The sequence below is a fragment of the Podarcis filfolensis genome (assembly GCF_964270895.1).
Source record: "Podarcis filfolensis genome assembly, chromosome: 17".
NCBI lineage: Eukaryota > Metazoa > Chordata > Lepidosauria > Squamata > Lacertidae > Podarcis > Podarcis filfolensis.
In genome coordinates, this window is record NC_139621.1 from 34,662,584 (window position 1) to 34,688,021 (window position 25,438).

Here is a 25,438-nt window from a genome sequence, read left to right on the forward strand (position 1 = left end):
GTCAGAAAGTTGCGAAACACCAAATAGGTTTTGCCCTTTACTTTCCAGCACCCATAGCGATGATTCATGAGGAAGTGGGAGAGATGGAGCAGGTGGGGTTTCACTCGTAGCAACACCATTATTCCAAGAGGCCACATTCCCAAGCCTCTCTCTGTGAATATTGAATAAACGCAGATGGTAAGGGCTTTTCCTTGTCTTGTCCATTCCTGGCAACCTGCCGTCGGGCTTGGTTCCTCTGCCACCTGACAGAGGGGGACAAGCAAGCAGGCAGGAAAGTTGATGAAGTGCAAATGCGCTGGCAGAGCCAATGCAGTGCTCCTGCCAGTGTGACTGCACCGCGCTGACCTCGCCACCATCTCGCTCCCTCCTGGGAAGTAACAGCAACCCACAAGTCTGCTATGCTGCAGCGCTGTTCCCCATGGCCAATATCTTCTTTTAATGTTTACTCAGAAGTTAGTCCCATTCAGCAAGGGGCCTTCTGGGGTAAGGTGTGCCATCTGGGAGGGCGAAGGGCCGAGCCCTCTCCCCCAATTTTCAAGGAGGGTGTCGGGCACCCTCAGAATCCCCCAGTGGCCATCCCTCAGAAATTGATTTTAGCAATCATAACTAGATTACTTTCAAGGCAGTGTTGGGAAAAGCTTGTAACTTTATTATTTGCCTTTCGGGGTCTAACAGTGCTCCTTCGTCAGGGAATAGGGTACCACGAGTCTGCCTCCATGTTCATTGACCAGAGGGCATGTTTTCCTCTCTACAGTTTGATGTGTTCCACTACTTTGAAGTCATATTTTTCTTTGATTTTATTTGCACTGAAATTTTAGCCATTTGTTATTTTTTATAACCCTAATAGAATGTACAAGGCAAATCCTGCAGTAGCCATATGAAAAGATTCAGAGGGGTCAGGTTGTCCCCAAGATTGTGGGGACAATCATGAAGGTGCAATATGTGCAAAGCTACCTGAAGTGGGGGCCTTGCCCCCTTAAAACAAAATATTGAGGAGGCTGAGGTACCTTTGGCCCTCCAGAAGCACACCTGAAAAGACACCCCCATGCCAAAAACCACACTCTTCCAGAACCCCTTTTGTAAAAGGTGATGGCTACCTTGCAAGAGAGGATTTTCTGTACGTTACAGATGTTTGCAATATCAGTGGATCGAGGCAATCCAATATCTTATGGTCTATCAACTGTTTTGCATTCAGAAAGTGTCCATAATAAGCTACGGCCCAGCAATCTGGCAGGATTTCCTCATTACAGCACTCCAAACATCCCATCACTTGAAAAGAAAATAACAAGCAGAGCAAGGAACTCAAGGAGCAGAATGAACCAGAAAAGTGACCTCATACAAATTACGATCATCCTAGTATGTAAATATGTTTTATAGTCCTGAGATCTGTCATACGCCAGAATGTTTTTTTTTAAATATTCGCCAAGAAATAAACCATATTGGAGGAAACAAGTCCTTCCTTCCTTTCCCTCCCCTCCCTTTTTGCCACCTTTGCAGAGGTCAAAGCTGATGAGTTTATGTCTCCACCAGGGCCATTTCTTAGATCCCATTGCATAATGGGAATGGACTCAGTAAGTAACTATACAACCTTCAGAAGACATCTGAAGGCAGTCCTATAAAAGGAAGCTTTTAAAATGTTAAATGTTTTATTAAGTTTTTATATGTGTTGGAAGCTGTCCAGAATGGCTGAGGCAACCCAGTCAAATGGGTATTATTATTATTATTATTATTATTATTATTATTATTATTTTATTTTATTGAATAAGTAAAGGTAAAGGGACCCCTGACCATTAGGTCCTGTCGTGGCTGACTCTGGGGTTGTGGCGCTCATCTCGCTTTATTGGCCGAGGGAGCCGGCGTACAGCTTCCGGGTCATGTGGCCAGCATGACTAAGCCGCTTCTGCCGAACCAGAGCAGCGCACGGAAATGCCGTTTACCTTCCCGCCGGAGCGGTACCTATTTATCTACTTGCACTTTGACGTGCTTTTGAACTGCTAGGTTGGCAGGAGCAGGGACCGAGCAACGGGAACTCACCCCGTCGCGGGGATTCGAACCGCCGACCTCCTGATCGGCAAGCTCTAGGCTCTGTGGCTTAATCCACAGCGCCACCCGTGTCCCTATTTTATTGAATAAGATGTCCCAATTTTCATCGGGGAAATGTTGGAGGGTATGTTATGGTACAGGCTTTCCCCCCCAGGATCACTTAAATAAGTATATGGTGTTTGTATATCATGAAAAGTTCATCCTCAGTCAGAGAAAATCTTCAGCAAGTTTTCAGAGTGCTCTTCCAGATGAGGCTGTTGTCGTGTACTCGCCTTGCCTTATTCACTGAATTTTTTACAGAGCCCAGTTCGTAAATTGCTCCTGTTCATAAAACAAGCTGCCTTTAAAAAAGAAAGTAAAAGCGGAGGCTGTCATTCATTGTCTGTCGTGTCACAAGTAAAAAATATATAATTTCCCCAAAAAATTCCTGGCAGGGGGAACAAAGCACAGCTTGGGAGGGGGCGACACATCATTTGCCCCACCCTGGCCACAGTGCTGAATGGACTGCTTTCATTGAGCCAAGTAACTTGAGTTCTCATTTAGTATTTTTCTGTTGTGAACCGCCCTGTGACCTTCTGAGAAAGGGCAGGAAACAAATTTAATATACGAATAATAATAATAATAATAATAATAATAATAATAATAATAATAATTTATTATTTATACTCTGCCCATCTGGCTGAGTTTCCCCAGCCACTCTGGGTGGCTCCCAATCAAGTGTTAAAAACAGTACAGCGTTAAATATTAAAAACTTCCCTGAACAGGGCTGCCTTAAGATGCCTTAAAAAAAAAAAAGATGTCTTCTGAATGTCAGGTAGTTGTTTATCTCTTTGACATCTGATGGGAGGGCGTTCCACAGGGAGGGCGCCACTACCAAGAAGGCCCTCTGTCTGGTTCCCTGTAGCCTCACTTTTCACAATGAGGGAACCGCCAGAAGGTCCTCGGCGCTGGATCTCAGTGTCTGGGCTGAACGATGGGGGTGGAGACGCTCCTTCAGGTATACAGGACCGAGGCTGTTTAGGGCTTTAAATAAATACGTCACTCTTTATAATCTCAAATAACCAGAAAGTGAAGGAATATCTGTCAAGCCTTAAAGTGTGCGCAGGAATGAATTTTTATTTGCATTTCCTCCAGATTTCCATCTGCTCATTTCCATTCTCTCAAAACGAAGAAACACCTCCTGTTTAAGCATGTAGGTCATTGCTTGTGCCAAGCTGTGGCATAACAGAACGATGTGAATTCTGGAGATAAGACCCTTTATGGCAACAGAATGGTTCTGGACCAAACATGTTAGATGGAATAAAGGGCTTAGAAACTAGATGAGACAAACTTTTGATTCTTCTGCAGAAAGCTGTGGCTCAGAAGTCCTCCAAGTACTGAAAACTATGAGCCTTTACATTTTTCCTCAAGTTTGCTAGAATTGCCTTGCTGCTGTTAAATCTGCAAATCCTCTTACTTTTATCTCCTGGCCTCAGTGCTATCGATGGAGGTACAGGTGGCACCAGCGACTTGGAGTGCCTTTGAACAGCTTAGGCTGGTTCTCCAGCTGTAGCCCTTTTTGGAGAAAGCAGACCTAGTCTCCTTTACACAAGCGGCATTCACATCCAGACAAGATTACTGAAATATATTATTCTTTCTAAACCCTTTTTGGAAACTCCAGCTAGTACAGAATGCAGCCAGTTTCCCTTCCCGCCACAGCAGTACCTATTTATCTACTCGCACTGGCATGTTTTCAAACTGGTAGGTTGGCAGGAGCTGGGACAGAGGAACGAAAGCTCACCCCATTGCGGGGATTCGAACTGCCAACCTTCTGATTGGCAAGCCCAAGTGGTTCAGTGGTTTAGACCACAGTGATACCTGCGTCCCGTATTCCCAGTATGAAATATGCACAAGCCAAGAGAGAAAAGGTGAGACCACCTTTACCCAATTTACAGATCAAACTTTTCCTAGTTATGTTGGGAAGTTGTTTGTCCCATATAGAGCTCACCAACTTGCCATATCATTTCGCTAATTGCTTTAGGGGAACTGCAACCAGCAAACTAAAAAATCGTTTATTTATATATGTAGGGAACCCCGCCCTTCAATAAGTACCCAAGACCGAAAGATAAATTTGGGTGGTCGTTCTTAGTGAACGGTTTTACAATACCAGTTCAAATGACGATTTGACCAAGCAGCTAAATCTTTCTTTACAGTCCCGAAGGATCATAATTCTTCTAGCCTAGTTGGGATTCAGAAGTGATTATGTTAATGCATAGGTAGCTCAATGGCTTTGCCGTCTGTTGAAAAGCAAATTGTAGTTGCAAACATCCCTGTGTCTCAATCCGAGTTGTGACATTCAATATTTTCTGACTTGAAATGATTTATTTTGAGGCCAGAGACTGCACCATATTGATTAAGTCCCAACACAACTGCTGGTAATGATATTTCAAGATGAGATAAATAGAAAATCATATCATCAGCATAAAGTGCAATTTTGTGGGATGTATTTTCAGTTGGCTGTCAGCTCTCATGGTCAAAACAACATCTGCTTTTAAGGTGCACAGAACTGCTAAGAAGAGGAAAACCCCAATGGGTACCCCTATTCAGTGCTTTTTTAAAAAAGAAAAATAGCTGCTGGTACAGTGGTACCTCAGGTTACAGAGCTTCAGGTTACAGACGCCTCAGGTTACAGACTCCGCTAACCCAGAAATAGTATCTTGGGTTAAGAACTTTGCTTCAGGATGAGAACAGAAATCGCGCGGCGGCAGCGGGAAGCCCCATTAGCTAAAGTGGTACCTCAGGTTAAGAACAGTTTCAGGTTAAGAACGGACCTCCAGAATGAATTACTGTATTTTTCACTCCATAAGACGCACCAGACCATAAGGTGCACCTAGGTTTGGGAGGAGGAAAACAAGAAAAAAATATTCTGAATCCCAGAAGCCAGAACAGCAAGAGGGATCTGGCTTCTGGGATACCGTGTGGCTGTTCTGGCTTCTGGGATAACCGCGCCAAGCCTCTTCAGGGCAGCAGGATGAAGGCTCCCCCTGCCCGAAGAGGCTGCGCAGGGCTAAAGCAGAAGCCAGGACAGGCGTGTTTCTGAAGGGGCGCTGCACAGTTCTCCTTCTCTGCGCAGACCTCTCCTTTGCAGTCTCCTTCTGTTCCTCCTCCCGCTTCACTGAACGGGTGTTGTGCAGCTCTTCCTCTCTGCACAGCGCCATTCGTGCCATAAGACGCACTCACATTTCCCCTTACCTTTTAGGAGGAAAAAAGTGCGTCTTATGGAGCAAAAAATACGGTAAGGTGGTGCTAGTACTGCGTACCCTTAAGCACTGCCCCATTTGAAAGAAACCTTTGGGATGTCCACCCATTGATAATTGATTGCTTTAAGACTGGTGATAGAAAAACCATACTAAAATCTAAGCACTGTATTCTACATGGAGTGCTGCAGCAGCCTCTGCCAATCTGGTTCCCTCCAGATGTTTTGGACAACAACTCAGCATCTTCTGGCTGGGGCTTTCGGGAATTGTTGTCCAAAACATCTGGGAGGCACCAGGTTGGCCAAGGCTGTATGTCCAACTCTGCCGAATGCCTTGTCAGCATCTGTTGACAGGAAGGAATAAGGGAATTGGGTTTTGTTTCACTGAATAAATTATGGAAAGTGTCCTCCTGACAGAGTCCATCTGCTGCTGCTAAGAAGTAAGTCCACCTTGAGTTGTTATGCATCAACAAATGTATTAATTCAATTTGTAAGGATTGCGATAAATGTTTTTGCATCTTGATTCACTGAAGCAATATGTTTCTAGATGAGTCTCTAGACCTAAGATATTATTATTAAGATGAAGTATGATGGGGAGAGAGAGAGAGAGAGAGAGAGAGAGAGAGAGAGAGAGAGAGAGAGAGATGAAAGGCCCCTCCAGACTGGAGGGTGGGGTTTTTTTGCAAGTGTATTCTGCAATGTATCATTGACACAACAAGAGTGCATTAGTGGTGAATTTGACTGGACTGTCCACATATAATTCTGCTTTTTTTCAGTTGTTCTGCATTGCTTCCCCAATATTACTGCTGTGCTGGGCCCAGGGGTTAACCCAAGCAACATGGTCCAGGTCGGGTCCCGAATCCAAGGGTTCCGCGAGGAGTCAGTCCGACAGGGCCAAGGCAGGACACGAGGCAGGAAACCAGGCAAGGTCAGGCACAGGGTCTCAGGCAGGTTCTAGCAAACAGCAATGTTGCTCCCGCAACCTGGGGCAGGGTCCGACAGCCTTTTATCTTTGTCGGGGTAATGGCCGGTCCTGATCCCCTGGTGACTCACCTCCCTGTCTTGCCCAAAGGCAAGCACTCCTCCTGTGAGTACTCAGGTCTCTCCTTCTCTCAGACCTCAGTCTCTGCAGCTCGGGAGATGTTGGTGGGTTACTAAACCCAGAGGCCACCTCAGCCTCTCCTGACCCAACTGGTAGTAGAGCAGCTGTAAGTGATTGCTCGGCTGAAGGCAACGAGCTAATCCGCGCATCTGGAGCCAGGGCAGGCTCAGGCCCCTGACTCGGCCCAGCTGGTGCTTGTTGCAGGGGAACCTGTGCAGACTGGGGCTCTTCAGAATCAGGCCCCAGACTCGGTTCAGATGCCGCCTGAGGCAAAGGATCGGGTGCGGACTGAGACTCCTCTGGTTCCGAGTCCGAGCCCGGGTCCCAGGCCATCACAACTGCATTTTTGTCATCTGAAGGGGCACCGTTACACTTGTTGGTATCGATCTGTCATGAGAGACAATTGAGCGTGCCTTCTCTCTGGGGCGCAAGCCTGGGCAGTGTATGTGGAGGTCCTGGGCTGCCCAGAAGACAAGACCCCCCTCTTGGCCTCACTGATGTGGTCCAAAGAAAAACAGAGAAATATATTTGTCGCCAGCCTGGCCACAGGAGTGGTACAAGGTGCCATCCAAATGGCTTTGGACTCCACTCTGGATTTGTGTAGGATTTACTCCTTAGAGAAGCCTGAAATATATCCTGGCCCTGGGCATGGGGCCAAGCACCGCAACTGGACTTATTCTTAACCTTGTTAAGGATAGCAATTTAATTTGCTGACATTGTAAATGCTTGTATGCATCACTATGTTTTTAAATTTGATTGGTTGGTAACTGAATTCCAGAGAGTTCTGTGGCAATTCTCATGTGATTGGTTAATGCTGGTCACATGGGAGGTATCTAGCGAAGGAGAGACTCCGTTTATGTGAAGCCAGATGACTGTGTCTTAGAATCCACTGTGAACACTGCTAAGTTGAACAGAGTGTTGGAGTGCTTCTCCTCTGCTTGAAAAAAGAGAGCAAAGCTGCAGGAGACGGTAAAAGTGGAAATCTCTCATAGGAGCTGCAAGGCATGGCCTAACTGAGTACAGAAGGCTGAGGGCTGAGCTCTGGAAAGAAAGGAAAATACAGTTGTTTGGAAGTTAGAAGAAGAGACTAAACCCATGCTTGGTGAAGCATGTGACTGTAAATATTATGTTTTAATTATTCTATAACTACAAGTTTCTGCAAGTAAAGTTTATGAAAGTTCAATCTGGACATTGGTATAATTTCCAAAGAAGGATGTCAATCATATATATGATTTCAGCTTCTTAGCTGCATTTTCACTACCATCATTTCAACAAACCTGTGCATATTAGAATTTTGCACTAAAATGCTTGTGAAATTTCATGACGACTTAAAAAAAAATTGCAGACTGATGTCGAAATGTAAACTTGAGATGGGAAAATAGGAAACTGAAATTGTTGGACTTGCCCATCCCTCCTCCTTGGTTCACACTCAGTGGCTGCCTAAGGACCCACACTGACAACAACAAATACTAGCATTTCAAAGGAAACCCCTCTATGCCTGACAAGGTGTTATTTTCCAGCTTTTTTACGGTAATTTGACTCTACCTGAGGTGCAATTTTGTTTGACGTTTTGCATGCGTTGTGTGTGGCTCTGTAATGGCAATTCGGAGCCTTGCCAGATCATTCTGTGTCTCTGTGATGGGTCAAGTTCAGGCGTAGACAGTTGTGTTGTATTCAGCAAAAGCTTTTGTTAATGTCGTCTGACTCTGTGGCTGCCTGGCTGCCTGTTGTCTAATTTAATAGAAGCCACAAGTCTAGCCTGTTGTTGCTTATGCAGTCTACATGCCAATATTCTCAATTTATTTTAGAGGAACGACTTCACTCAAGTTAGCTGAAGGTCAGGTTTTGTTCTAGATCCATGCTCAGTGAACTTTTTAAGTATGAGAAAGGAAGGTTGAGGGGCGGAAGCTGGAATTTTCTCCAAAAATTTCCTCACACTTCCCCCCCCCCAACTTGTTCATTTGGTTCTACTTCCCATCCCACCACAAGAAAGATATATTTTTGCCGAATACATGACCCTGCCCTCATTCTGAATAGTCAAGCCTATTCACAACTAGTTTGCTATGACAGAAATGGACAGGTGGCCCCAATGAAGCAAAATGCATTGGTGTTTAAAGTCATAAATGACGTGGGCCCCCAAAATCCGAAAGATCACTACCATCCTTAAAGGCCTTTTTCAGTGTTAAGATCAGCAGGGGGGGTTTGTTCCGCCACCCCCAGAAGTGAAGGGAATACTGATTCTGACACACACATGTCTGTACCATGAGCCAAGTTTTCTCTTCCTCAAATACAGCACTCTTCCATACAATGAGACTGCAAAACTGCAGGGCAGAGCTGTATGGAGGTCCTGGATCATGCCCAATGGGCACAGAAAGCAGTCACCTTGCTGAAAACTCAGTGGGTCTGGATCAGGTCAGTGCCTGGATGAGAGACCAGCTGTGAACTCCATTCACAATCCCTTTTGCTCTATGATGAAAAAAAGGGAGGATATAAATCTACACAACAATAAACAAACAAACAAATAAATAACAACTAGTGATCATAATACTTAATGATTAAAAACAAATACATTTCCAGTGAATCTGTGGCCACAAAGGCTTATGCTCTGATTTCTAATCACCCCAGTAAGAAATTGGAAAGAAAGTCAGTTCAGCACATTCTGTTATTTACCTAATAAAGGATAGATTCGATAGCAAAATCATTTCATGCTCATTCTTTGCACAATGGTCTTTTGTTGGCAGCTCTTTGTTAAATGAAAACAGCGATGCAGAATGCCAGTCTTAATTAAATTTAGAGAGCGAGGGTTCTTTGGTGAAATAACGCAGAGAGACCACTGAGCCTCCTATGAAATAACTTGGGAACACAGCTTGTGTTCTGCAAGTGTAATCCTATCCCTGGTTGCCATCACAAAACCTCCCTCCAGCAGTCTGAGGCTGGTCCAAGTGTGTGATGGAGAAACTCCCAAGTCCTTTCATTACTATTGTATATGTGATTTGGCCAGATCTCTGTTGGAGCACAGCTGGCTGCTGCTATGAAGTGCTATTATGGGTGGTAAAAGGGAAAGGGAAAGGACCCCTGGACGGTTAAGTCCAGTCAAAGGTGACTATGGGGTTACGGTGCTCATCTTGCTTTCAGGCCAAGGGAGCCAGTGTTTGTCCACAGACATGTTTCCAGGTCATGTGGCCAGCATGACTAAACCGCTTCCGGCTCAATGGGACACGATGACAGAAACCAGAGCACACGGAAACACCGTTTACCTTCCCACCACAGCAGTACCTATTTATCTACTTGCACTGGTGTGCTTTCAAACTGCTAGGTTGGCAGGAGCTGGGACAAAGCAATGGGAGCTCACTCTGTTGTGGGGATTCGAACTGCTGACCTTCTGATCAGCAAGCCCAAGAGGCTCAGTGGTTTAGACCACAGCACCACCCACATCCCTGATGATGCTGATGCTGATGATGATACTTAAGCAGTTTGCCTTTGTGTCTAGCTTGATGGTTTTCATTTTGTGGCCGAGTAGGTATTCAGAGCTGTGTCTCCCTGGCCCTAATCCAGCACTTCAACCGCGAAACCGCACAAATTCTCTGGTTGCAAACAAACAAATACAAGCTGCAGAAGAAATCAGGGCACTCAAAACCAACAACTCAGAATGGCAGAGTAGGAGATGGGTTGTTCTGTTTCCTTGAGAGCAAGCCTCCAAGCCAAACCTGTTGTGTCAGGATTTGCCGATCAGAAGGTCAGCAGTTCAAATCCCCGCGAGAGAGTGAGCTCCCTTTGCTCTGTCTCAGCTCCTGCAAACCTAGCAGTTCAAAAGCACGCCAGTGCAAGTAGATAAATAGGTACCTCTGCGGCAGGAAGGTACATGGCATTTCCATGTTCTCTGGCTTCCGTCACGGTGTTTTGTTGCACCAGAAGCGGTTTAGTCATGCTGGCCACATGACCCGGAAAGCTGTCTGTGGACAAATGCCAGCTCCCTTGGCCTGAAAGCGAGATGAGCCCTGCAACCCCATAGTCACCTTTGACTGGACTTAACCGTCAAGGGGTCCTTTACCGTTTTTTCCACCAAGTTTGGAAAACTTGGAACAGAGTTAGCCCATGGAGAGCTTTGAAGACACATGCAGTGGGCAGGGGGAATGGAGCAAGCAAAATTCCAAAGCAAGGAGTTGCCAGGAGGAAAAATAATCGAGGGTCTTGAGTTGAAACAAATACCCACCATTATACTGCAGGGTCTGTGTATCACAAGGCCTGTCTTAACTGCTAAGTACTCCTATCAACTGGGTAAGTACTTTGTCTAGACTAGAGTATGGATGAGAGCAAGCCTTCCTTTTGTCTTGGCCACAGATGACTTGCAGGGTTGGCCCAGGTTGAGCAAAAGAGCAGAATCTTCTCTTTTTATATAAATCTCACTAAATAGCATTGTGTTTCTAAATGTTTCTAAAGTTTTTCCCCCCTCCTGGGCCAACAGCAGCAATAACTGTCAAAACGCGCCATAAAAATGCTGTTTTCTTCCTGCATTTTGGCATTCCTTGATCTGTAGTGCTTGGTGTTCGCTGAAAGCCCTCAGGGCTAATGTCTCTCTTGTTCTTTGTTTAAAAAGTAACACAAGCTTTCCTTTTCTTTTTTTAAAAAAACCTCCTATCTGAACAAGAAACAATAAAAGGCTTGAAAACTCTATAATGCTGCCAGCGTCCCAAGGTGTAAAATATGCCAGCTTTCTATATACACACAGCTCAGCCTCCTTTATCCAAACTGGCAGGCAGACTTCAAAAACATTCAGATGGGGATTTTGATGAACAAGAAGGTTATTTATGTGAGACAGTCTTGCAGTTAAGCGCACATCCAAAAGTTAACTGTTTCTATAAAACAGTATAAAATATTAATTTAAAAAAATACTGGTAAAACCAACAGACTTTTAATCAGGTGATATATGTTGTTTAGTCATTTAGTTGTGTCCGACTCTTCGTGACCCCCTGGACCAGAGCACACCAGGCACTCCTGTCTTCCACTGCCTCCCGCAGTTTGGTCAAACTCATGCTGGTAGCTTCAAGAACACTATCCAACCATCTCGTCCTCTGTCGTCCCCTTCTCCTTGTGCCCTCCATCTTTCCCAACATCAGGGTCTTTTCCAGGGAGTCTTCTCTTCTCATGAGGTGGCCAAAGTATTGGAGCCTCAGCTTCACGATCTGTCCTTCCAGTGAGCACTCAGGGCTGATTTCCTTAAGAATGGAGAGGTTTGATCTTCTTGCAGTCCATGGGACTCTCAAGAGTCTCCTCCAGCACCATAATTCAAAAGCATCAATTCTTCGGCGATCAGCCTTCTTTATGGTCCAGCTCTCACTTCCATACATCACTACTGGGAAAACCATGGCTTTAACTATAGGGACCTTTGTTGGCAAGGTGTTGTCTCTGCTTTTTAAGATGCTGAATATGGAATAATATGCAGTTGTAAATGTTGACAGTAGGACCCGTGAAGGAGATGGGGGGAAGTTTTGAGATTCAGAGTAATCTCTATATATGTGGATTTGGATTGGTATAAACTTTTATTTGTAAAATCAAATAAAAAATATTTTTTTAAAAAAAGGAAGAAGGTACTGAAGACTTCCCCGCTCTGACCCCTTTACAATTCCGGAATTGCATCCAGCCTCTGGCTCTGCTGTCCAGAGCCTCTCTCCATCCCAACCAGATTGCGTGCTTGGCTTTTTCCATCCTCTTTCCGTCTGCAGCCGCATCCTTCTCTTTGCAGGCTTCTTTCCTCCCTCAGCTTTGTCCCCCTGCACCATCCTTCTGCACCCAGCCACCCTGCCTACAAAGGGGTCTGTTCTTGGCCAGTTGAGTGAACTGAGTCAACCCTGTATCAGAGGAGCTCCAGGTCACACAGCAGTAAAGCATTTTCTGTTGCCGGTTTCTCCTGTGTGCCAGTTGAATTTTTCCCTCCTCCTCCTTTTTTTTTTTAAAAAAAGCAGGAAGCAGCTGAATTCTGCACTAGTGCGTGCGCACAGAACACCAGTCCTTTTTCGTGTTGATTTTCTTGCCCAATTAGACATGCCATTAAATTGCAAGACCTAAAGGACAGTAAATTCAAAGCGAGGTAAATAAATGCAAAGGCATTGCCACGCTCCTCCGAGTGTATTTAAATTGACACTGCCAAGAATAAACACATCTCACCTGCCAAGTTGCTAATAACTTCTCAGGGTGTCAAAATGAAGTTTTTCCCCACAGCAGCGTATGATCTGGCCTATTTATGCTGTTTATTCATTTTGCATTCCCGGTTCCTTCCAGGACCCATGCAAATCAATGTGTCTGTTCAAATGTTATTTCTTTCTTTCCCCGCCCCCCCCAAAGAGTGTTTATTTAATTTTTTTAACAGAAGAATCATAAAAATAAATGAACAATCCCCTTTGTAGAGAACATCGATAGTTGTTCTATAATTATATTGCAACATGCAAGCATTGATAACATTTATTAACTCCCCCCTAAGACCTAGATTTTTTAAAAAGTCATTGCATGGCTCACAGAGCAGAATCTGGCTCCTTGTGTTTGCATCAAATGAAAAGCACCCATGTATCTGTGAAGTACGGTTACCAGATTTTTTTCAATGAATCCGGGGACACTTTAATTAATTAATTACTACACATTTGGGATGTTGATGCTGCAGCGATGGCAGTGGCAGAGCGGCAGCCACCGCCTTAACCTCAACCGCCACATTTCCACTTCCTCCAAGGCTTCTATCTCCTTTCTCCATGAGCCTGGGCAGTCCCTGAGTTGTCGGTTCTTCGGTGGTGGGGGGGGGGGAGCATTGCCACACTGCCTTTCGGAACATCCCCATCCCAGCTCCTACTTGTGTGCAAGCAGGAGGGGGCAGGGATCTCTCAGGCAGCACGATGCCTACCTTCCCATCAGAGCAACATGCAAGCCCCAGTCCCATTCCTACTTGCGTGCAAGCAAGAGGGGGCGGGGATCCCTCAGCTGGGAAGGGAAGCTTCCCATTGCCTAACCAAGAGATCCCTGCCCCCTCCTGCTTCCACATAAGCTCTGATAGGCAGAATGAAGCCTCCCTTCACAGCTTAGTTGCTGGGGTCAGGGAGGTTGGAGGCAGCCACCTTAGCAGCATCTTAGAGCTCCTGCACCACCATCATATGGGCAGTGGCGTAGCGTGGGTTGTCAGCACCCGGGGCAAGGCAAGTAATTTGTGCCCCCTAACCCCTAACCTGCCGCCGCTGCCAGCTTCTTCTTGCTGCTGCCTGGGCTGGTCTGGTGTGGTTCTCTCCCGCGCTCAGCGCTGCGCTGGGCGGCCGCTGCACTGTCCCTCCCCCAGATAGTCCCTCGTTCTCTCTCCGCACCGCACGCCTGGCACCCACCCCCTCCACAGTGGGCGGCGACCCGGCGGCTCGGATTGGATTCGCACAGCCAGCACTGCAGTGAGAGAGAGTGAGTGAGCCAGGTAGGGGCAGAGAGCTGTGAGTGCGAGCGCGCCCCCCCAGATGTTGCGCCCGGTGTGGCCGGCCCCCCCTGCACCCCCAAAGCTACGCCACTGCATATGGGGACTTCTGAGCAGCTCCTGAAGCCAGCCAGAGCCAACTGCTCTGGGCTGCTGAGACGGCCGCCGCTGCATTTCCTGGGGACATTAGATGAAATCCGGGGACATTCTGGGAGTGGAATTTGTCCAGGGACTTATTCACAAATCCAGGGGCTGTCCCCTGGAAACAGGGACGTCTGGTAACCCTACTATAAAGTGATCCTGGGATATTATCCCATGGCTAATTCTACCACACCGAGCAAGCTTCTCATGCAGTTCCCTTTGCCAAATCCTAGTCACCCAGCCTCTCAGCATAAAACCCTCCTGCAATTTCCAGTGTTGGTCCAGCTCCCTATGAGCCACGGCTAGCAAATAGTTGGCCCAGTCTGTATGCAGAACTCTTCTGAAGGATATGTGTAGACAAGATGGCCAAAGCAGCCTCTGGAACCAGCGTCTAGGTTGTAATTTCTGAGATCATCCACCCAAATCATCTGTTTGTACTTTTCTGAATCAATGAGTCTAACTCCTTGCATTCCCTCCGACCCTTAGGTGAGATGGTCGTATTGATCTGCATCTTTAGCAGTCATGATTTGGCACTTATATAGAGATGACGTTCAGAGCAGTATCTCATAGCAGAGCAGATGTAGCACACAATAGCTATTGTTGTCAAACTGCTTCCCATTCACCACCTGGGATGGATAACTCCAGGTCTGCTTTTGTTTCCCTTTCCATTGTGCACACAGACAATTTTAGTGATGGCTGCCACTTTCCCATACAGGAGTGTGTGGTGCTGTGGTCTAAACCACTGAGCCTCTTGGGCTTGCCGATCAGAAGGTCGGCAGTTTGAATCCCCATGACCGAGTGAGCTCCCATTGTTCTGTCCCAGCTCCTGCCAACCTAGCAGTTTGAAAGCACGCCAGTGCAAGTAGATAAATATGTACAGCTGCGGCGGGAAGGTAAATGGCGTTTCTGTGCACTCTGGTTTCTGTCATGGTGTCTCGTTGTGCCAGAAGTGGTTTAGTCATGCTGGCAACATGCCTGGAAAGCTGCCTGTGGACAAATGCTGGTTCCCTTGGCCTAAAAGCAAGAGGAGCGCCACAACCCCATAGTCGCCTTTGACTGGACTTAACCGCCCAGGGGTCCTTTAAAGGTAAAGGGACCCCTGACCATTAGGTCCAGTCGTGACTGACTCTGGGGTTGCGGCGCTCATCTCGCTTTATTGGCCAAGGGAGCCGGTGTACAGCTTCCAAGTCATGTGGCCAGCATGACTAAGCCACTTCTGGCGAACCAGAGCAGCGCACAGAAACGCCGTTTACCTTCGCGCCGGAGCCGTACCTATTTATCTGCTTGCAATTTGACGTGCTTTCGAACTGCTAGGTTGGCAGGAGCAGGGACCAAGCAACGGGAGCTCACCCCATCGCGGGGATTTGAACCGCCAACCTTCTGATTGGCAAATCCTAGGCTCTGTGGTTTAACCCACCATGCCACCCATGTCCCTTTACCTTTACCTTTACTTTTACCACCAGGGGTCCTTTACCTTTTTTGCCGGAGCACTTTCAAATTGGGCTGAAATACCAAATATATGATGCTTTCATTGAAGCTTGCTGGACTATTCAGTTTGGCACATACCCGTTTTTGTTTCCCCAATGCTTTAATCCTGCGGTACTTAAATATGCATAGGCATTGGGCGAATGTGGGAATAGCACATACCAGCTTTTTTAAAAATGAAAAGAACAGAATTGACTTATTGCAGAAACCCCCATTGTGTTAAACCACTGCATGCTTTTCGCCCCCGTTTCTCATCATCTCCTTTTGATTTATCCCCGCCTTAGATTTGTTGCCTCTCAGGCAACTATTGCCCTGGGATAAAATAAATAAATGAAATATCAACTCTGCCAGGGCTTTCCCAAAGTGGATCTCAGAAAGGGGTAATGACAGATAGCGACGAACACTTCCCACAGATAAAAGCAAACAGAAGTAAATATTTTATCAGCCTAATTGAAGGGATGGATTAATTTATTTTAGTGGGGTAGTTGGCACTCTTGCTGGGAAAAACTAAAAGGCACCACCCGCAAGCCGTTTTCCTAGATTGGTGAACCTATAATTTGTAAGAAATCTCTGATTAACTGAATGATGCACAAGCAATTAATTAATTAGATGAGTACATACACTTTAAATTTGCATATGAATAAAGCTATTGTTCTTTAATTGTTCTTAGGTGCTTTTTAGATGCTGCAAACACTGGTACCATCTTAGAAGAGACATTCCAAGTTTTGTGACAGAGGAGGAATGCCACTTCTAAGGTGCTGTCACCCAGGGTTTTTGGCAGTGCTTGTTATCTAAAACTCTGTATGCCTACTTAAGCTAAATTCTTGTGTTTAGCACATGCACTATAAATCCCTGCTGCCCAACTAATAGAAGGTTCATATTCTCTGTTAGTTGACTAAATACGTTTCCGAGCACAATTCAAACTTTTGGTGCTGACCTTTAAAGCCCTAAGCAGCCTCGGTCCAATATATCTGAAGGAGCGTCTCTACCTCCATCGTTCAGTGCCGAGGGCCTTCTGGCGGCTCCCTCACTGTGAGAAGCCAAGTTACAGAGAACCAGGCAGAGGGCCTTCTCGGTAGTGGCACTGCCCTTTGGAACGCCCTCCCACCAGATGTCAAAGAGAACAACAACTACCAGACTTTTAGACAACATCTGAAGGCAGCCCTGTTTAAGAGAAGCTTTTAATGTTTGATGCATTACTGTATTTTAATATTGTGTTGGAAGCCGCCCAGAGTGGCTGGGGAAACCCAGCCAGATGGGCGGGGTATAAATAATAAATTATTATTATTATTATTATTATTATTATTATTATTATTATTAACGTACCCTCCAACATTTCTCCAATGAAAATAGGCCATCCCATTCCATAAGGATAATTTTACTATTTATACCCCACACATCTTACTGGGTTGCCCCAGCCACTCTGAGCAGCTTCTAACATCTATAAAAACACAGTAGAACATTAAACATTTTTAAAACTTTCCTATACAGGATTGCCTTCTGACAGCTTGGGGGGGGGGGTTGGATAACTCCATACCCTGCAACATTACTCCAAAGGAAAAGTGGGACATCCCAGGATCACATCAGAAACCAGGACGGCTTCTCTAAATCAGGTACATCCCTGGAAAATAGGGACAGTTGGATGGTCTGTAAATATTGCAGCCTTGAAAACTTGCATCCTGGAATAGCAGCCATTGATCCTGAGGAGCAAGAGATTGTAAACTTGTACTCTGAGAACATAGATGGAAAGGAAAAATGCAATGTTGTGCCTTGGCTTGCCTCATTACATAGCTGGTAGGCAGAATTTGGTTTCCAGGGCCGTAAATTGTGCAGGCCTAAATGGTTGGAAAAGCTTCTCATATATATATATATATATGTATGTAAGTTATTTTAACATACCATTTCCAACAGTAATTAAACATATTTTTACATCTTATTCAATATTTTGACTTCCATCAGTCCAGTCTGAAAATTTCCCCATCTAATCTCTTAGTATACATTTCTTATTTTCCCTGTTACATTTAAAACTCATAACCCATATCTCTATTCTTTATCTACTTTGTAGCACTTTATATATTTCTCCCTACACAACTTCTTGTAGTCCTAATGGCGCAATTTGTTGATTACAATTGCTCTTCAAATAGTTCATATACTTCTTCCAATCTTCTGTAAATCTCTGGTCCCGCCGGTTTCGAATCCTTCCTGTCATTTTGTCCAATTCTGCAGAGTCCATTATTTTCGTCTGCCATTCTTCTTCCGTTGGAATTTCTTCTCTCTTCCATTTCTGGGCTATGGAAAAGCTTCTCCTGTTCTGTTTCTCTTAAAGGCACAGGAACAGATCCAGTTAAAAAGAAGGAGTGGCACCTCTATACTACCATGAGAGAGTTGCTTTCGCTGCACCCGAAATCCAGCACATACCCGCAGTAGGATCTGAATGTGCTGGACTTGCTCAGAACAGGTCCATGCAATCCGTTGCATTGCTCAGTCCCGGATACTTCTGAGGTATGCAAAACCCTCCTAGCTTCTTTTGCAATACTGTCCAAGGGGAAAAATTCCTTTCGCCCAAACTGTCACCTCATATCCTGCAGCAGGAGGTCTCGGTGCTTCTTATCACTCCCGTTGCATGCCCAAACTGCATTGACTTGTCTGAAAATGATCCAGCCCTGCTTATTTTAAAGCCACTCGAAAAATAATTTAACTCACGGACTGACATAGCAAATTACATATGGATGGTAGTGATAATATGTTCTTAGGTAGCAGAGGGGATTGCAGATGGGAGAAATCGTTTCTGAACGCTCTCCCACGGTAGAAAAATTCCCTGTAAGTTGAAAATGAATGGAATCCAACAGGGAAGGAAGTTATCCCTGCTGTGCTAATGGTCTCTGTTTAAGTAGGGCTTATCTGGCTTTTAAGCAAGCCATGGTTAATAAAAAGGAAAAGTGGGATTGGAAGCTTCAAATCTTCGTAAGCTTGAGGTTGCTGCTACTAGTTCACGTTGCCCCAAACCATGGTTTACCAAGGCACTCATTATCGTATCTCAGGTTGCTCCCTCATGCAAAAACATTCAAACAACACAATTCACTGCAGGTTTATTTTTTATTTATTTTTATTAAAAATATATATTCAATTTTACACTATACAGTCATACCTTGTGTTGCATTTGCTTCATGATAGGGATATGGGTGGCGCAGGGACGCAGGTGGTGCTGTGGGTTAAACCACAGAGCCTAGGACTTGCTGATCAGATGGTCGGTGGTTCGAATCCCCGCAATGGCGTGAGCTCCCATTCTTCGGTCCCTGCTCCTGCCAACCTAGCAGTTCGAAAGCACATCAAAGTGCAAGTAGATAAATAGGTACCGCTCTGGTGGGAAGGTAAACAGTGTTTCCATGTGCTGCTCTGGTTCACCAGAAGCGGCTTAGTCATGCTGGCCACATGACCCGGAAGCTGTACGCCGGCTCCCTCGGCCAGTAAAGCGAGATGAGTGCCGCAACCCCAGAGTCGGCCACAACTGGACCTAATGGTCAGGGGTCCCTTTACCTTTAGACCCTTGGGTTATGTTACTCTTGAGTAACGTAAACTTCGGGTTGTGAATCCAACTCATCCACGGAACTCCGAGCCGACCATCTACCTTTGTGGCCCTCCACTGACCCAGACCTGATAATGGACTTGATATTAGATCTGAAAACGGGCAAAGCCCCCGGGCCGGATCTAGTCCCTGCTGAGGCTATTGTTGCGCAACCGAGGTGGTGGGCTGAAATTCTGGCCAAAGTCTTTGATGCAATTAATTCTACGGGGCATATCCCTAGGTCATGGAAGGAGGCCGTGATCGTGCCAGTCCATAAAAAGGGTCCCCCTGCTGACCCGGAGAACTATCGGAACATCAGCCTTTTGTCTATCATCGGGAAAATCTATGCAAAATTTTTGCTGTCCAAGCTGTCCCATTGGGCAAACGACTCAAATTTGATTGGCCATGAGCAAGCGGGCTTTAGGAACAATTATTCGACCTCTGACCATATGGTAATCATGTATCATCTTGCCAGAAAATATTCTGCCCCGAGTCGGGGGCGCCTATGTGTCGCTTTTATAGACCTAAAGGCTGCCTTTGACAGTATCCCAAGAAATTGCCTATGGAAGAAATTAGAGAGATGGGGCATAGATAGAAGGCTGTTATGGCTTATAACCCAATTACACCATGGGTCGTCGGCTAGAGTGAGACTCACACCGGCGGGAAACCTATCCAACGAGGTCCCAATAAATAGAGGTGTGCGCCAAGGCTGCATTTTGGCCCCACTCCTCTTCAACCTGTTTATCAGCGATATGAAGCTCTTTCTGAACGAGTCTCAAGCCAACATTCATGCCCCCCGCCTAGCTGATTTTCGCTGCCCTTTGCTCCTATATGCCGACGATGCAGCGATCCTTTCCTACTCTAGAGTTGGTTTATGCAGAGCTCTAAAGATTTTTGCGGCTTATTGCAAACTTAACCATCTGACAATTAATCATGGGAAATCTAAAGTCCTGGTCTTTACCAGGTCTCGGAAAACTTACAGCTGGAAGTTAGATGGAGTCCAATTAGAACAGGTTTTCAAATTTAAATACCTGGGAGTCTTTTTTCATTACAATCTAAGCTGGAAGCCACAGATACAGTATTTACTAAACAAAGGGAAAACAATACTTTATACTCTACTCCAATTTCTTGCGGCCGACGGAGCCTCTCACATCCCTTCTGCATTGAAGGTATACCACGCAAAAGTGGTTTCCACCCTTTGTTATGCTGCCCCGCTCTGGGCCCCAGGGTCCAATTTAACATCACTGGGGACATTGCAGAATCAGTTTCTCCGTCGCCTTCTGAAACTCCCCATGTGTGTGAGCAACGCAGCCATACGTCTGGAGTTAAGGATTGCATCATTGGAGACTGTCATCTGGAAGCGAGTCTTTGGCTATTGGCTGTCCAGCTGGCATAGGCTTCCCGACCATTACCTTTTTCAGTGCCTCTGGCGGGACGTCTTTGTCAATCCGTGGGTAGGGAAAATCCATGCCAAACTTCTGAGCATCGGAATTTCCCCAGCGGACTCCTTAAAGATGAACTTACGCTCAGCCAAAAGCCTTATTGAGCAAAGATTAGCGGACATTGAAAATCAACACAACCTCGCCAGGGGTGGGGGTGTCTGCTCCCCCAGGTATCACGGAATAACCCCACCACTTGGCCTTCCATCATATATGTCATCTCTTTCATCAGTACCACACCGACGTGCATTTATTCGTGCAAGGTTCAATGTCTTTCCATCGAACCTGCTGAACCACAGATTTTCTAAGGGTTTGGTGTCTCCGCTATGTGTGTGTGACAGGGAAACTGTTGAATCTCTTTCACATATAATGTTCAACTGTCCCCTACATAGCGTAGCCAGGGCTAAATTCCTGGGTCCTGCTTTACTGCGCTTGGTTGGCAGGCCTGTTGAGTCACACGCCACACTGCTTTTGCAGGATACAGATCCTTCTGTAACTCTGCAGGTGGCGAGATTTCTGAATGCGGTTATCTCACACTCAAAAACCACCAAAAACCAACAACAACATCAAAACTAATCGAACTGTTATGATGAGAGCGCATGTCGGAGTTTGTCTTCAGTTTTCCTTTTCTGTGATCTGTCCCTTGGAGCTCTCCTGGCCCCAAGCTGTCACTTGGCTCTGCTCAATGACCCACCCTTGCATCGTGGTGTTCACCTCCTGTTGTCGGATATATCTGTTTTTATGTCCCTGTGTTTTTATGTTTGTACATATTTTATGGGCTAATAGCCGTAAATAAATAAATTGTTGGGAGATATTAGATCTCAACACCTTTAAAAAAAAAAAAATATTGGGCTTAGTCATGCTGGCCACATGATGCATCCATCGTCTTCAGAAAGGAGGGTAGAATAATTGCCCAGTGAGTGTGCAGTTGAGCTTCTGAAGCTCAACATCAAAAAAAGGAAGATCATGGCCACTGGTCCCATCACCTCCTGGCAAATAGAAAGACAGCATCTTAAAAAGCAGAGACATCACCTCACCAACAAAGGTCCGTATAGTTAAAGCCATGGTTTTCCCAGTAGTGATGTATGGAAGTGAGAGCTGGACCATAAAGAAGGCTGATCGCCGAAGAATTGATGCTTTTGAATTATGGTGCTGGAGGAGACTCTTGAGAGTCCCATAGACTGCAAGAAGATCAAACCTCTCCATTCTGAAGGAAATCAGCCCTGAATGCTCGCTGGAAGGACAGATCGTGAAGCTGAGGCTCCAATACTTTGGCCACCTCATGAGAAGAGAAGACTCCCTGGAAAAGACCCTGATGTTGGGAAAGATGGAGGGCACAAGGAGAAGGGGACGACAGAAGATGAGGTGGTTGGACAGTGTTCTCAAAGCTACCAGCATGAGTTTGACCAAACTGCGGGAGGCAGTGGAAGACAGGAGTTCCTGGCGTGCTCTGGTCCATGGGGTCACGAAGAGTCGGACACGACTAAACGACTAAACAACAACAGAGTGTGCAGTTGCAGCAGTGTGGGTTTGTGTGTGGATCTTTAAAAGCAGCAGCATACTGACTTTGAGAAACTATGAAGCATAATTTGTAAAATTGCAGCTCAGATAAGGACCCTGCCTTAGCATAACCCGGGTTTGGCAACAGCTGATGATTCATTCTTTCAATCCCCTAATATTTATCTCTCAGCAACCAGGCATGACTCAGAACAGGACACTGCCTTTCCGAGGACAGCTGGGAATGTTTATTTCTGCCTAGTCCAGTACACTGTTTCCAACAGAGGCCAGCCTATGGGAAACCCCCAAGTAGGGACTGAAGGCCACAGCTCACCCTTGTCTGCATCTGAAGCTCAGAGGTTTTCTGCCTCTGAAAATGAAGGCTCAATTTAAATATCACGGCTTACCTCTCCTTTAATTTACCTCATCCCTTTCAATAGTCTAAGCTTGTGACCATCTCCACAATTTGTGGTGATGTGTTCCATAAGTTCATCAAGTGTTTAGTGAATGTGTACATATTTTCTTTGGTCCCTCTGTCCTAACCTACTGCCAACTGATTTTATTGGGTTACTGAGAATATTGGAGAGATGGGGAAGAATGTCACTGTTTCTACAATCGGTACACTCCCTCTCCCAAAATTGCAAAGTCCCAGATGTTTCACCTACCACTACGCCAGTGTGGTGTAGTGGTTAAGAGCAGTAGTCTCGTAATCTGGGGAACCGGGTTCGCGTCTCCGCTCCTCCACATGCAGCTGCTGGGTGACCTTGGGCCAGTCACACTTCTCTGAAGTCTCTCAGCCCCACTCACCTCACAGAGTGTTTGTTGTGGGGGAGGAAGGGAAAGGAGAATGTTAGCCGCTTTGAGACTCCTTAAAGGGAGTGAAAGGCGGGATATCAAATCCAAACTCTTCCTCTTCTTCTTCTTCTTTTCCTCATGGGAAAGGCTTTTCATCCCCTTCATAACTTTGTGAAGGCACATAAAAAGCAAGGGTAGCTGTGTTGGTCCATAAGCAGGTGGGAAATCCTCCAAAATCCACAGCTGGACAATAATTTTACTGGCGCCAACCAAAATGTCACAAAATAGTTGCAAGCTTTTGAATTTTGCAGAAATATTCGTCAAGCAAGATGTTATATGAAGCAGGAGATGGGGATAAAGATGCTTTTTATTTTTTTTCTCCTTTCTCTTCGCTCTCCTCTCTTTTCTGCTTCATGTAATGTTTTGTCTGATGGGGAACTCAAAAGCTTGCCACCTTTTTGCTACATTTTGGGTGGTTCTTATAAAGCTTTTGCCCAACTGTGGAGTTTTCTACTGACTGTATCCTCTTTTGAGACGAGTCGAGTAACTAAACATTAGCACCACATTTGCCAATGTGGTCCCATGGGTGTTGGGGCACTCTTGAGATCTTCCGTTGACACCCATGAAGCCTCTGAGCCCCTGCACTCACTGCCCTCTTGGTCACAATGCAGTGAACGTGGTTACCTTTTTCTCCCTTGAAAAGTAAGTAGAGCGGAAAGAAGTTGGAAAAGTGACACTCTTTCCCACTTCCTCTTTCAGTTCTGTATGCTTTCCAAGGCTCAGATAAATTCTGCTGGGTCTAACTTTTACCTAGATCCCTCGGAAAAGGAAAGTGCAAGTGTGTGTGTGTGTGTGTGTGTGTGTGTGTGTGTGTGTGTGTGTGTGTAGGGCCAGATTTAGGTTTGATGAAGCCCTAAGCTACTGAAGGTAATGGGATCCTTTATATGTCCAGCTGTCCTTTGTCAACAACAAATTGTCACTGTTTTCTGTGTTGAATATGCAGTTTTACCTTGGGTTACAGACTCTTCAGGTTACATACGCTTCAGGTTACATACGCTTCAGGTTACAGACTCCGCTAACCCAGAAATAGTGCTTTAGGTTAAGAACTTTGCTTCAGGATGAGAACAGAAATCGTGTTCCGGCGGCGCGGCAGCAGCAGGAAGCCCCATTCGCTAAAGTGGTGCTTCAGGTTAAGAACAGTTTCAGGTTAAGTATGGACCTCCGGAACGAATGAAATACTTAACCTGAGGTACCACTGTATGCTATCTGGTAATTTATGCGCCTAATAACTCCATACACAACACTGTTGCTGTATGTAGATTTTATTTTGTTTGGTTTTTTTTATCTTATATTTTGGAAATTTACATCCAGCTTTTTCCCCCTTTACATTTTTTTGGGGCCCCCCCAAGAGAGTGGGGCCATAAGCTATAGCTTGTTTAGCTTATACGTAAATCCGGCAGTGTGTGTGTGTGTGTGTGTGTGTGTGTGTGTGTGTGTGTGTGCTTTCTCTCTTTCTATCTCTTTGTGAAAGTGGGAGAGAAGTGATCCAAGGGGGAAAACCCAAATGGACATAAAATGTTGGCAACCCCTGCAATCTTTCAAGACCCCCCCCCCCTGATATTGCACTGTTTGTTTCCTTTAACTGAAAACTCATAGCATGCTGTTTACAGGCATGCAGTGCCTTTTTCTGTGGGGGGGACGCAGGGGTACGCATACCCCTAAACATTTTGTGAATCTAAGTTTGGCCTCATTGAGGGGCAGTATTTCAATATGAGTAAGAAAATGAGAGTGCCCCTAAACTTTTTTTTTTAGAAAAAAAGCACTAGAGGTCAGTATTTGGTGTGCTGCTCTAGCAAAGCCTTGGAAGCTTGTGGATTTGGTAGAAATTCTCAGGAACTGTGAGATTAACAGCCCTATGTACCCAGGATACTATTCTTACAAGTTTCCCCAAGACACTAAAATGGGAGTCATTGTCTGAAACCCCTCTATAAGAAACAGCATCTGGCTCTCATCCTTTATCCCACCTCCCCCTTTTACATTCTCACTGCTTAATTTCACATCCTATTGCTAGCAATCCCTTGCCTTCCATTTATGGCTGCAATGTACATCTGTTTTATGAGCCAGTTTTGCATAAGAAAAGGGAGCCTGGGCAGTTAAACCTCCAGGACTTGGGGGCATTGCTTTTTAGGGTTTTCAAATGCAAATAGACCCTGTTGGGTAAAATTCCTCGAGAATTTTGCTCATTGTAAAACTATAATCCCTCCCCCCCACTGCCCCAGGATGCTTTTCATGCCTTTTTTATTGAAGGTGGTGGCACAACTCTAGAGCAAGTGGCTGGAGAGAGGCCATAGCTCAGCGGTCCAGCGCATACTTGGCATTCAGAAAGTTAAATCAATGGCATCTCCTGTCAAAGGACTTCAGATAATAAGGCTGGGAGCGACCCCAAACCAGTGACTCAGTCTAGGAACAGCGGTGAATGGGCCATTGCTTCCATGTACTACGAGGCAGCTGCATTATATATCAGACATTCTGAGTTCCTTAAGCCTAATTTGTTCCTAATTTTGTGCACACTATTTAAGAGAAAAAAATACATTAGGAAGTATGGCAAAGAGTCTTGTGACACCTAACTAATTTATTGTGATACGGCTTCTCCTTTGGCAATCACTCGTAGCTGAGTAAGATTGTCTTCCATGAATAC

General features: G+C 45.5%; 1 long non-coding RNA gene across 4 annotated transcripts in view; it reads right to left on the reverse strand.

Moving 5' to 3' along the window:
* Nucleotides 1–2,279: 2,279 nt before the first annotated feature.
* The window catches only part of LOC310753044, a 32,513-nt gene continuing 9,354 nt past the window's right edge, over nt 2,280–25,438 (reverse strand). For 2 of the 4 annotated variants that reach the window (XR_014543108.1, XR_014543109.1), the window contains exon 3: nt 8,689–8,846. This is a non-coding gene — a long non-coding RNA (uncharacterized lncRNA). Of the gene's footprint in view, nt 2,385–8,688; nt 8,847–25,438 lie in introns of those variants that run through there. The other 2 variants (XR_014543106.1, XR_014543107.1) reach the window with 2 other exon arrangements.